At 43.3% G+C, this 14,506-nt stretch overlaps 1 long non-coding RNA gene across 1 annotated transcript in view; it reads right to left on the reverse strand.

The window, feature by feature from the left end:
* Positions 1-6,539, reverse strand: part of LOC138843377 (uncharacterized) — a 76,329-nt gene extending 69,790 nt beyond the window's left edge. Inside the window, exons 1-2 of the long non-coding RNA XR_011378036.1 lie at positions 6,403-6,539; positions 6,173-6,271 (exon numbers count right to left, since the gene is read on the reverse strand). This is a non-coding gene — a long non-coding RNA (uncharacterized lncRNA). The remainder of the gene's footprint in view (positions 1-6,172; positions 6,272-6,402) is intronic.
* Positions 6,540-14,506: the final 7,967 nt, after the last annotated feature.

Consider the following 14,506-nt stretch of genomic DNA (forward strand, 5'->3'; position numbering starts at 1 on the left):
AAATAAATAAATAAATAAATCGTTAAGAATGGTGAATAAGATTTATTTCTCTGGGCCAGGTTAAAATCATGGTCAGGTCTCCTTCACTCAATGATCTCCATCAGGGGAAGGCAGGTGGTGGAGGGATGCCAGTAGGTGTACCATACACACTAGTCCCAATACCTGGCACACAATGATACCATATGCCTCCTTACAGTAATGCAGTACTCTTCAGCTCTTAGAAATGGACATGGGACCAGCCTGAACAATCAAGGCACTTCATATTCTTACCCATGGAAATTCATCCAAACATTAGAGTCATGATTTAAGCCCAGCCAATCAGAGGTCTGCTACAGGATCATTTTTTTAACTTTTATTTAACAAATATAAATTTCCAAAGTACAACTCTTGGATTATGGCACCTTTTTCCCCCTATAACCACCCTCCCACCTGCAACCATCCCATCTCCCACTCCCTCTCCCATCCCATTCTTCATCAAGATTCATTTTCAATTATCTTTATATACAGAAGATCAATTTAGTATATACTACATAAAGATTTCAACAGTTTGCACCTACACAGAAACACAAAGTATAAATTACTGTTTAAGTACTAGTTATACCGTTAATTTGCATAGTACAACACATTAAGGACAGAGATCCTACATGGGGAGTAAGTGCACAGTGACTCCTGTTGTTGATTTAACAATTGACACTCTTGTTGTTGGCGTCAGTAATCACCCTAGGCTCTTGTCATGAGCTTCCAAGGCTATGGAAGCCTCTTGAGTTCGCCAACTCTGATCTTATTTAGACAAGGCCATAGTCAATGTGGAAGTTCTCTCCTCCCTTCAGAGAAAGATACCTCCTTCTTTGATGGCCCGTTCTTTCTGCTGGGATCTCTCTCACAGAGCTCTTTCATTTCGGTTTTGTTTTGTTTTGTTTTGCGCCACAGTGTCTTGGCTTTCCATGCCTGAAATACTCTCATGGGCTTTTTAGCCAGATCTGAATGCCTTAAGGGCTGATTCTGAGGCCAGAGTGCTGTTTAGGACATCTGCCATTCTATGAGTCTTCTGTGTATCCTGCTTCTCATGTTGGATTTTTCTCTCCTTTTTAATTCAATCAATTAGTATTAGCAGACACTAGTCTTGTTTATGTGATCACTTTAAATCTAAAATTAGATGAGAGATGCCTCTCCTCTGAGGGACGAAGAGAGTCTAGAGTTAGAAAAACTCTGTTTTCTACCATGAAGAAAGAGCTTCTACTCACAGTGAACTAGAGTAAAATCAGAGGAAATCAGAAAGGAAATTTGGAAGAGTATGCTGCTAGTTTCTGAGCATCTGGTTCCAGTCATGGAAGTCTTCAATATTGTCATTTGGGGGCTGGCATTGCGACACAGCAGGTTATATGGCCACCTGTGACAGTGGCATCCCATATGAGCACTGGTTGAAGACCCAGACACAGTTCCAGGCCACTTGCAAAGTGAATCGGTAGACAGAAGATCTCTCTCTCTCTCTCTCTCTCTCTCTCTCTCTCCTTTCTCTCTCTCTGCCTTTCAAATTAATACAATAAATCTTTTAAAAAGTTGTTGTAGTTCCTGAAACCATCTTTCAACTCTCTGTGTTATTCCAGTATACTTTCAAGTGCGCTCAACTTTTACTTAAACTGGACCCAAGTGCAGTTTATCTTTTTGCAATAAATAAATAAATAGCCCCAGGCTTACTCCCTGTTCAGATCAAATCACCCTCCCTGGATGAAAACAGGAAAAGTTACTCTTCCAGTAAACAAGAAAATCCTATATGAGAAATAAGGAGGTCATTTTCTGACTCATGGCATTTTATTTTTCGTTCTTTTTAAAGATTTTATTTATTGATTTTAGAGATAGAGTTACAGACAAGAGAAGGAGAGTCAAAGAGAAATGTCTTCCACCTGCTGGTTCACTCCCCAAATGACCACAACAGCCAGAGCTGGGCCCATCTTAAGCTAGGAGCCAGGAGCCAGGAACCAGGAGCTCCTTCCAGGTCTCCCACACGGGTGTAGGGACCCAAGGACTTGGGCCATCTTCCACTGCTTTCCCAGTCCATAAGCAGAGAATGGGATTGGAAGAGGGGCAGCTGAGATGCAAAATGGGGCCCACATGGGAAGCCGGCGCCATAGGCAGAGGCTTAGCCTACTACACCACAGCGCTGGTCTTGGCATTGTTTTATATGTAGTCAAATGAGACTCTCAGGAAAGCAATTCTCTAACTTGTTAGCATAGTATCACAAATGCTGTAGGTCCTTAGTCAATCAGTTGTTAAACAGAGCTCTATGGGAGGCCTTGGCCAGTCTCACTGGTCCCCCTTCTCAGAACATAATTGCAATATACCTAGGCATGTGCTATCTAGTAATTGTAGCATAGCTCCTGGTCAATGAAGCAAAATGGTGTACAAGTACAAGAAATTGTAGTTGGAATCGGATCTTACACAAATGACAAAACTGTTAAAGGCTTTTTTTTTCTTCTTTCAACTTTTTAAAAAAATTATAATTGAGTTCTGGGGAAGTGTGGTTGATATTAGAAGTTTTTAAGGCTTTAATTGGGGCTTTCACTGGTCTGAGAGAACTAACCATGGTCATGCCACTAACCCAGGCCTCTCTCCCTTAAAGAACTGGGGAGACTCAAGGAACAACATTCAACCCAGCCTGAAACTTTCCTGCGCGTGTTTTCTTTGGAAATATCACTTTAGGCTATAACTTCTGTAACATTTGTCCATCAGCTCACAAGCTCTGATCCTGTGCTGTGATGAACTACTTCAGGACTGAAGAAATCAGGAAATGTTGCAATGTTCATAATCTGATGAAGACTTTATCATTGTTGGGGCCGGCGCCGCGGCTCACTTGGTTAATCCTCTGCCTGCGGTGCCGGCATCCCATATGGGCGCCGAATTCTAGTCCCGGTTGCTCCTCTTCCAGGCCAGCTCTCTGCTGTGGCCCAAGTGCTTGGGCCCTGCACCCACATGGGAGACCGGGAGGAAGCACCTGGCTCCTGGCTTCGGATCGGCACAGGGCGCGGGCCGTAGTGGCCATTTGGGGGTGAACCAACGAAAGGAAGACCTTTCTCTCTGTCTCTCTACCTGTCAAATATAAAAAGAAGACTTTATTATTGTTTAGATGAGCTGTGTGACCTCTAGACATTCAGTTCAGAATGTTAGTCGTTACAAGAAGAGAAACTTCAGTGTCTACATTTTAAACTTCAATTACAATCGTGCACTTCAAAAGCAATAGGAGAAATATAAAAGGACTCACTCATTTCGTTTTCAAATGTTTACTAATGCATAACCCAGATACACAAGACTCTCCTTGCCTCTTAAGGTGGTTCAAACTCTCATTCCATGTTTTCTCCAATACCAGTACAGTGCCCATCCCCAAATATCTGGGAATTCCTAGGGGTGTTTAATTTCCCTTGTCATTTCTGGCTTAATGCTCCTGTACCGATTAGTTTAACAGACATCTTGCTGTCCCTACTCTGTAGGACATTAACCCAAGCATGGAACTCACGCTCTCAGCTCCCACGGGACAAGTTTCCATGGGCACAGCACTCACACAATGCATCCGTGTATGCAGAAGAATTCACTGAGAATTTGGGACACCGAAGGTGGAGTTTACATCACAGAAATAAAAATCATGAAACTAAACACTGCATCTCCTACATCTTGGATGATTTGCAGGTATGCCACCATAGTTCCCCAGCCCTCGCTCTCCAGTCTTCTCTCAGCTGCACTTTCTCCGTGGGTTTGTAGGAGTTTAGCTATGATGGTTTTTGTTCTCAGCTACTTGATGCTCCCAGGAAGCAGCTTCTACTCCCAGAAGCTTAGAGAGTATTTCCCTAGCACGGGTTCTGGTTCCAGCTCTTAAGAATACCTTCTTCCTACTAATATATGAATGAATTTAATGAATTTAAATGAATTTAATCCTGAAACCAGAAGCTTTTCTTGTGCTGTATTTTATGAGTTCTTACGATGGGACAATAAAAACTTTCAGCATAGTTCACATCGCTTCTCTCTGAAGGACATTGTATGACCCAGTTCCTTTGCTACAGCTAACTCTCACCAAGCAATGATATTATTACCTTAGGCATAAGCTTCAAAGGTACATGCATGGAAAAGGGGGCTAAAAGATCATTTGGGTGGACATTTTTTAAAATCCATGCAGTGTTTTCATAATGTGCTTTTCCATGAACTTTTTAAAGGCCCTCTTATTCTCACAGATTGGCCTGGAAGAACAGTTATGTTCTTAATAATATGTAATAAACCAATTTGTTCCCAAATTGAATTTAGGAAGACACATTTGCAACAATGGAAAGGAAGCTGGATTCCTTCCTGTAGGAACACGTGGATTGAAGAATTTAAATGACATCAGGAAACAGCTGCTCTCCAGCTACATGTGTTTGTCCTCTAAAGTGATTAATAACTGCATCGTTTTGGAGTTTGAGCTGAACTATTTTTTCCAATTCTGCAAGATAATTCCAGTCAAATAAATTGTTGACTTTTTATTTTGCTATTCTATTTCCCAGTGATACAGGGAGCAGGCGAGGCTCCTCCTCCAGAGAGGCTGAGTGATGGATACGATCCAATGATTCATGGGCTAGAATTCGCCTTCAGCTCAGAAATGCATTCAAGGGGCTCTTCCTAGCCGCAGAGGGCTAGAGCTCTGAAGCTGTGGCCTAGGCTCCAGCCGCCTGCAGCTGAGGGGAAAACAGGAGAATCAGGTGGCAAGCGGTTACCACCTTTCCTCCTCAGAAGCTTACGGGTGACATCGTCTCCACTGTGTTCCTGGCCAGTCGGCTGCTCAGTGATCTCTAACTTCTATGCCCTCCAGAATCTGCTTGGGCTGATGCATCAACTCAGTGTGAATCTCGCTGTGCTCCAGCCTAAGTGACTTATTCCTTGTTCCCCAAACACTTGCATCCGGCCCTGATGTTACAGACTTTGTGCTGCTGCTCCCCTGCCTGGACAGCTTGTCCTCCACATATTCTCAACAACAGCCTCACTCACTTCACTCACTCAAAAACATCTGTGTCTTGGGCCGGCACTGTGGCATAGTAGGCTAAGCCTCCACCTGTAGCATTTAATATGGGCAAGTCTCAGCCACTCCACTTTTCATCCAGCTCCCTGCCATTAGCCTGGGAAAGCAGCAGAAGATGACCCAACTACTTAAGCCCCTGCACCCACGTGGGAGACCCAGAGGAGCTCCTGGCTCCTGGCTTCAGACTGGCCCAGCTCTGGCCGTTACAGCCATTTTGGAAGTGAACCAGTGGATGGAAAACCTTTCTGTCTCTCCCTCTCTCTGTCTCTCAAGATAAATAAAATCTTTTAAAAAATAGATTTGTATCTCAAACAGCATCCTGTCATGTTTTGTATCCCTCTTCCCTGCTTCATGATCCTGAATAGAACGCTTGCTATCTGACACTATGTTACAAACTTATTGTCTGTCTCTTTACTAGAAAGTACCTGAGGTCAAAGACTTGGTTTAGGTCATTACTGAGTCCCCTGTGCCAAGAAAAGCAACACTCACATGATGTGTAGAAGCAAGGAATAAGTGACAGGTAGCCCTGGAAGAAACTGTAGGTTGTTGGATTAGAGCAGACACAGGTTCAAGTTCTGGCTTCTGTATCTACAGGCTATCTGAACTTCACTAAGCCGCTTCACTTGTCTCAAAGGATTATTGTACAAATTAAATGTGGTAATACATGAAAGTTATTTAGTAAGATAGACATCATCATTTTCTCACTGATACAGCCTTTTGCTTTTTTTTTCTAAGCAACCAGAGGTAGACTGAGGCAGACAGATGCAGTAATGACTCTAACTGTAAGGATACCAACAGGGAAACGAATCCACCATTCTCCCATGAAGTCATCCTCAACAGATATCAAAACCCCCCACAAACACACAGTCCCTTGACTTAGCAACTTTATTTCTGCAGATTTATCCTAAGGAAATCATTTCCTATGCATGCAAAGATTAAGCTACACAGATCTTTATCATAACCTTGGTTATAGCAGCAAGAAATTAGAAGCACACTAAGTGTCCAATAGGGAATCAATTTGATAAATTATAGTGCAGTCACATGATGTAGCCTTGTGTGGCCATTCCGAATGGAGTCCTAGAACAGTTAATTACACAAGAAAATTCTTACTATACTCAAATAACAAAGACTAACCTATGCCAAAATGTCCTCAGATGAGTCGCAGTTTCTCTGTGCCTCTTTGAAATTCGTGAATCCTCTTCCAGTAAATAGCCACTCTTTTTATAATCAGTCCTTAAAATAAAAAAATAAGAATATCTTGTTAACATCTTCATAATAAGCATTGCTACTTTTTAAGAGAAAAATCATGATAGGAGCCTAAGCTTGAGGGCGTGTCCCTGGTCCTGTTGAAATGACATTCCTACCTCCTTTTCTATATATCATGGTTGTTAGTTTTAAGAGCAAGCCCCCTAAAGGCTATGGCACAGAGCACATTCCAGGGTGTTCTGACTTGGTGAGTGTTAGGACTGACTGCACATCTGCATGACTCTGTATTAGCACATGTAACTGATGACCTGAGCTCAGCTGCATTTTTTAAAACCAAATTGACTTAGAGCATTACTCATTAGATTTAAGTACTAGGATGATTCATCATTTACAGTAAATCTATTAGATAGATTACACTGCAAAATCCACCATTGTCAGCATGGCAGGCCTGCCTGGAAATTAAGAATGGGAAGGGAAATTGAAGGAGAGAGATTCCTAGCCGTGATTTGAAATTTAAACTTGGGTAGCCAGGGCAGGCACAGAGCCTCAGCCCAAAGAGGCATCCATCCCACGTCTAAGAGACTGTACTCAATAATAGCTTGGGATCACTTTGGGAATAGGTTAAAACCTTGCTTCCTAAGGAAAAAGCTTGCATGTTAAAGTACTTTAAGGAGTATTTCCTTACCCCTTAAAAAGATACTCACAATTTCACAATGTAACTTGGCTGCAAATGTGACCCATATTAACAACCACTGAGTCCCTGCTGGTTAAATATAGCCCCAAACCCATAGCAGATTCAGCTGGGGACCCTGGCGCACCAGATGTGATTCCACTAATAAGAGAGTGAGCTCATCGTTGGTGTGGAAGGTTATTCTTTTGGGAGAGAATAATGAACGTGAGACCATCATTACATCACCTTTTCCTGTAGCTTAGCCTCCCTGCTGCTAACAAGGAGAACATGCTGCCGCACGCGCAGGCGTGGGGAGATCTACAGACAGTGAGTTGCCGGCGAATTCTAGTCCACATGCGCATACGCTATGTCACCTTTTGATCACTTAGTTTGGAGGGTTAGACCTCCCAATGGCTGCTATCTCAGACTCCAGCGCTGGGGCTCTTTGAGGTGTGATTGCCAGCACCCACAGTCCCACAGGCACAGCCCTCTCTTGGAGCCCTGGCAGGAGTTATCTCATTGTCCTCTGTTGGCCATCTGGAAGGCAGAGGCCGCTGTTTCTAGCAACATGAAGACTTCTGAATAATAGAGTAAACTTTAAAATAATGCTCATGAGATCATGTCTGTTTTTGTTGGAATGATTCATTTGGACTACTTATCAAACCACAGTTCAAGTTCACAATAAAATCAATTCAGAGATAAAACAGTAAAAAGGGACTACGGTATACGTGCACACACACACATAACACATACGCATATGTGTGTTATATATGTTATCGAAACAAAAACAATCTTTCGGTGAGAAACTGTTTTTTAGAAAGCATAAATTTATCGGTTAAGAACTTTAACTCACTGCTCAATTTCATTGCAGACTTTCTCTATGCACAGTAACAACTCCATGACAATTTTACTCACTGTCTTAAACTGACTGTTTTCATGCTTTATTTTCATACTCTATCTCTCTAGTATGCCCTCCTCCCCTACTGTAAGCCCTGGTTCTGCCTTTTTTTAAAATTATTTATTTATTTATGTGATAGGTAGAGTGGCAGAGGGGGAGCGAAAGAAATAGAGAGAGAAAGAGAGAAATCTATTCACTGGTTCACTCCTCCAAATGGCCACAACCACCAGGTCTGGGCAAAGCTGAAACAAGGAGCCAAGAACTCCATCTGGGTTTCCCATGGGGGTATCTGTGCCAGAACACTTGGGCCATCCCCTGCGGCCTTCCCAGGCTTATTAGCAAGAGGCTGGATCAGAAGCAGGGCAGCTGGTACTGGAAGCAGCACTCCCATACGGGAGCATCACAAAGCAGCAGCTTAACTCCCTGTAGCACAGCACTGGCCTGGCCTTACTCATCTTGATAGAACAGATCACGAAGGAAAATGAGATACGTATCTAGTAATGGTGGGTTTGAATCCACCTGTAGTTAAGCATCAGCTCATTCTCCGCACTTGCCCCTATGCCCTCTTGACCTGTGTAAAATTATTCATTCTGCTGTCTAACTGTCATGTTACTTTGGTGTCTGGGGAAATATTTGGCCAATGGTAAAGCCTTCATATTTCTAAGTTCTGTTCTGTTCTTTTCCCTATTCGTCTCTACCCCATATCTGCTGTCTCCCATAGCACGCTTTGTGCAAACAACACAGAAATGAAAATCATGGGATGAGCATTAGGCATGGTAATTATGTCACTGCTTGGACCAATTGTATCCCCTACTGGAGTGCCCGGTTCAAGTCCCTGTTACTTTGCTTCTGATCAAACTTCCTGCTAATGTGCACCCTGGGGTGCAGCAGGTGATGGTTCAAGTGCTTGGGTCCCTGACACACATATGGCAGAGCAGGATGGCATTTGGACCCCTGGATTTGGCCTGGCCCTGTCCTGTTACAGGCATTTGGGGAGTGAACCAATGGATGGAAGGTCTCTGTCTCTCTTTCATACATAAGCAAACAAACAAATATTAAAAAGAATGCCACCCCTGTGATGCCAGCATTGCATATGAGTGCTGGTTTGGGCCCCGACTCCACTTTCAATCCAGCTCCCTGCTAATGTGCCCAGGAAAGCAATGGAAGATAATAAGTACTTAGGCCCCTGCCACCCACATGAGAGACTTGGATGGAGCTGCAGGCTCCTGGATTTGGCCTGGTCCAGCCTCAGACATTGAAGCATTGAGACAGTGAACTAGTGAGTGGAAGATTTCTCTCTGTCTCTATCTCTCCCTCTCTGTCTCTGAAATAAATTAATTAAACCTTTTTGTTTTTTTAAGAATGATTTCATTAGGTAATGGGCCTTGGGTGACTTTTCTCTTTCTTCTTGGTAATCTCTACATTTCTTGCATTTTAAAAATGAGAATAATTTTAATAACAAAAAATATTAAAATTATATTTTTAGTTAATAAGGACCAATTACTGCATTTTCCAGAATAGGTGCAGGCTGAAATCCCATTTATCCACTCCAGAGTGGCTCCCATGGTCAAGAAATCACACCTCACTATGTCCACGCCCTTGGGGGGCACCATACCAGGCTTGCCCTGGGCGGGGCGGTCTCACCTACTTTGGCCAATGACCTAACAGCAAATCTGCTGCAAGCAGAGGTCTGAGGTTGCCTTCCTGAGATCAAGTGTTGGACTGGACATTTAGACACATGTTCCAGAAGATTTCATGTTTCTCTTAGTCAACAAGCACAAGAAAAGGGGGAAAAAGAAAGGATAGGGAAGAGACGTTGTATTTTTTTAGCATCTTTTAAATTTGATGTCATCAGAAAGTGCAAAAGAACCTCTTCAAGTAGCTTGGTAATGAAAAGGGAGGAGTTAATATGCTGAGGCCCATGAACTTGGACATTTTTCTCAGTGGGTGGCCTTGCAAGTGCACACACACACACACACACACAGAGTGGCTCTGACCTCGCCTACCATATGGTCCTCATTTTCTGTATCTATTTCTATTTGTGCTAGCCCAAGAATTCTGCAACCAAAGAACGGCTGACTAACCTTTTGCCCCATGTTTCCCTCCTGTATTAAATAGAGGCTTAGTCCAAAATGCCCTGGCTGCTGTCTTCTTCAGTTTTCCTCTCGTGGAAGAAAAGAATTCAAGGCTCGATTGTTTAAATAAAAAATTATGCTGATGTCAATATTTTCTTTTAAGGTATTCTCCTGTCTCTGCATTGCCTAACCATTTTCCTTCTGTGTTTTACTTCTTTAAGGCCTTAGTCCTACCCTTTCCTTTGCCAACAATGGAGGAAGCAAAGGATCCAGAAAGATTTCAGCATGTGGGGAGTCAGAATCAGGAAACAACCAAGCAGTGACTGAGGCCACCGTGAGCTCTGCCTTGTGCTTGGCCCTACAGAAGCTTCTAAGCGATTCCTGGCAAAACCAAGAAGTCGACGGCTGGGCGTTCACTGAGCTCCAGTCTCAGGGTGGGGTGGGGCAGGGTGGGGACCGAGGAGAACTGGAAAGCCCTAGCTCTGGCTAAAAAGGCAGCTGGTGCTCCGCCCCAGCCAACTGCTGCCATGTGGGAATGCAGGCTTAGTCTTGTCCATCTACAGATTTGTCCAAAAAAGATAGAAATCAAGGGGTTTTCATCTCTCCCTTGAAAAAGTTGTCAACTGATCTGAATTTCTAAAAAACATTGTATGGGCCAAGAATCGTGCAGGCCAAATTAAATAAGAGTACAGGCCTGATTTGGCCTGTCAGTTTGTGCTCTGTGCTTTACATTACAAATTCCCTTAGAATCTAAAAATGCTTGCCACTCAAAATGACTTCATGACGTTTATGATGGCCTATGGCTATTTCATGGAGAAAAAAATTTGAGCAAGGGGCTGGTGTTGCGGTGCAGTGGGTTAGGCTGCCTCTTGCCACGCCTGCATCCCATTTTGGAGTGCTGATTCAGGTCCCAGCTGCTCCTGGTGGCTCCACATCCACCCAGCTCCCTGCTAGAGTACTTGGGAGAGCAGCAAGTGATGGCAAGTGCTTGAGCCCCTGCCACCCATGTGGGAGACCAAGATGGTGTTCCTGGCTCTGGTCTTTGGCCTGGCAGACTAGTCAATTTCTCTCTTCTCCCACCCCTCAACCATTGTGCCTTTCAAATAAGTCAATAAATCTTGAAAACTGGCAGCTGTTCCAGTCATTAACATAACAGGGCAAAATAACTTCCTGACAGAATTTTTCACTTCTATGTGACATATCACTCCTTGATATCACATAGATTCAGCCTAAAGGATGTAGATGTTAAGTCTTAATATCACATTTTCTGGCCAGTGCCGCGGCTCACTAGGCTAATCCTCCGCCTTGCGGCACTGGCACCCCGGGTTCTAGTCCTGGTCAGGGTGCCGGATTCTGTCCTGGTTGCCCCTCTTCCAGGCCAGCTCTCTGCTGTGGCCAGGGAGTGCAGTGGAGGATGGCCCAAGTGCTTGGGCCCTGCACCCCATGGGAGACCAGGAGGAGCACCTGGCTCCTGGCTTCAGATCAGCGCGGTGCGCCGGCCGCAGCACGCCAGCCGTGGCGGCCATTGGAGGGTGAACCAACGGCAAAGGAAGACCTTTCTCTCTGTCTCTCTCTCTCACTGCCTGTCAAAAAAAAAAAAAAAATCATGTTTTCTAGGATAGAGTCTCTGTGAGAATTTCTCCCTGGGCACACACTAACAATACTATCTCATAACAAAAAGAACCCCTGTAGAAGATTATTTAGGGCTCCTGCAGGATTATTAATGCTAGACATATCATTTTTCATTCTGACAGTCCTTACTAGTAAAATGCATTAATCCTTTCTATCATTATAAATTTATATTAACCAATTGTAAATATCATCTAACTCTGGGAATTTTGTTTATTTCTTATTTATTTGAGAGGCAGAGAAACAGAGACAGAAATCTCCCATCTCATGGTTCATTCCCTTCATGGCCACAGTAGTTAGGACTGAACCAGCTGAAGTTAGGAGCCAGGAACTCAATCAGGTCTCCAGGGTGGGTGGCAGGGACCCAACTTCTTGAGCACAATTAACGTGGCAACTCTGTGAAGCTGATTGCGCTTTTAAGACAGGCACTTCTCAAACGGGGGGAGGTCATCTCCTCCAGGATGTAGGGATCAGGAAAATCTTTCAAATAAAAATATATTGGCATGTAGCACTGGCTTTGTAATTCACTCTATTATAGTGAATTAATGCTGAATTTTTTTCCCTATCACCCAAAGTAGGAATTAAATGGTAAGAAGCAAGTGTAAAGCCTATTTTCAAAAATTATCTCATTCAAAGACTGACTAGAATAGCCTTCTCCTTCCTTAAAAACACAATTCTGGGGCCAGCATTGTGGTGCGGCAGATTAAGCCATGGCCCGTGACTCCGTCATCCCATATGGGTGTCAATTCAAGGCCCGCTGCTCCACTTCTGATCCAGCTCCCTGCTATGTGCCTGGGAAAGCAGCGGAAGAGGGCTCAAGTACTTGAGTCCTGCACCCACGTGGGAAACCCAGACGAAGCTCTTGGCTCCAGGCTTTGGCCCAACCCAGCCCTGGCCATTGCAGCCATTTGGGGAGTGAATCAGTGGATGGAAGATTCTCTCTCTCTCTTTCACTCTCTTCTCTCTCTCTCTTTCTCTCTCTCTCTCCTCTCTCTTTGTAACTGCCTTTCAGAAAAATAAACAAACATTTTTAAAAGCGCTGATTTACTCCTTACAGCTAATGTAGCGAAGTCCTCATGCCAGAGGCTCTGAGTCACAATGACAAATATTCCAGGGGCTTCAGAACATTCATGAAATTCACATGTCTTATCATTTCATTTTCCGAGAACTTTTTGAAGCCCCCACATATTCATAAATCACTGTAATATCTAGATGTAAATGGAATAATTACAAAAGTATTAAGTTCCTGATGACTTAAAAAGTGAAACTTTTGATTAAAAAGTTTAAAAGGCAGTAAAAGACAGAAGTTAAAATATCAACAATACACTCAGGGGCAGGTGTTGTGGCACATACAGATAGTTAAACTGGTGCTTGGGGCCCATACCTCCTGTTAGAGTGCCTGGGATTACGTCCCGCCTCCGTTTCACACCCAGCTTCCCGCTCATCTGTCTGGGAGGCAGCAGATTATGGCCATGTACTTGAGTTCTTGCCACCCACATGGGAGATAGAGTTCTGGGCTCCTGGCTTTGGCCTGGCTCATCCTTATCTGTGGTGGGCATTTGAGGAGTTAACCAGAGAACAGAAGAACTTTCTCTCCATCTGTTTCTCTTTCTTTTCAAATAAAATGAAATAAATAAGTAAATAATATTTAATAGCCAGTTGTTTCTATACAGCTAACAATGAGCAATCCAAAATGAAATTAAGAAAGCAATGCCATTGACAATACTGTAACTTTCATGAATTGACCAGGACTTGGTTCTTGAAATTCATGCAGACTTTTACATCCAAAAGTCTCACAAGAACACAGTTAATGGATTAATACCAATGGCACTTGGATGAAGGTGGAGACTTGATCTAATTATGGCAGCCAGGAATTCAGGTAGCTTTAGGTCACTGGAGGCTGCCGTTGGGAGATAGTTCTCATGCTGGTTATTTAAGTTGAGTTTGGCTTAACTTCTCTCTCTGCTTCCTGGCTCAGCAGAGGTTAGTTCTTCCTCACCTCCTCAGCTACTGCTCCCTTACTGCCTCCACCGAATGCCAGATTAATGAAGCTGCCTGATCCGAAACTGTGAATTATGAAACTGTAAGCCAAAATTGAACTCCTTCCTTCCCAAGAAGCTCCTCTCAGGTATCTTAGTTAAAAATATGAAAACCTGACTAAGACACTTAACCAAGGAGGCAAAGCACTTGGACACTGAAAAAAACATGGTTGAAAAAAAATAAAGAAGGCATATAAAAATGGGAAGAACTCTGGATTCATGAATTGGAAGATAATATTGTGAGATGTCCATACAACTCAGTGACCTACAGAGTGAATACAATTCCTATCAAAATTCTGTGCCATTTTTTTTTCAGAAATAGAAAAATCCATACAAAAACTCACATGACTCTCAAAGAACCCTCCTGACTAGCCAAAACAATCCTGATTAGCAACAGACTTGGAGGTTTCACCCTTTCTGATTTCAGACCTTATTACAAAGCTAGCCTAAAAGAAACAGCATAATACTGTTATAAGAGTAGACATAGAGATCAATAGACTAGAACACAGAGCCCAGAAATAAACCCTAGCACATATGGCCAAATGATTCTGAACAAGGGTGCCAAGACAGTTCAATGGGGGAAAGGACAATCTTTTCAACAAATGGTGTTGAGGAGCCATGTGAAAGAAGGAAGTTGGCCGCTTACTGTATTCAGCTGCTGAGACTGGCATAACAAAATACCACACACAAGATGGCTGAAACAGCAAAAATGTGTTTTCTCACAGTTTGGGATGCTGTAGGTCCAAGATCAAGGTGCCAGCAACATTGATTTCTAGGAAGGCCTCTCTTTCTGGCTTGCAGATGGCCACCTTCTCACAGTGTCATTACATCATATCTTAGTTTGTTTTGTGTTGCTACAACAGAATACCATGGATTGCATAATTTATGGAGAATAGAAATGTATTTGGCTCATGGATCTGGAAGCTGGGAAGTCCCAGGTTGAGGGACTGT

Source organism: Oryctolagus cuniculus, chromosome 8 (assembly GCF_964237555.1).
Source record: "Oryctolagus cuniculus chromosome 8, mOryCun1.1, whole genome shotgun sequence".
NCBI lineage: Eukaryota > Metazoa > Chordata > Mammalia > Lagomorpha > Leporidae > Oryctolagus > Oryctolagus cuniculus.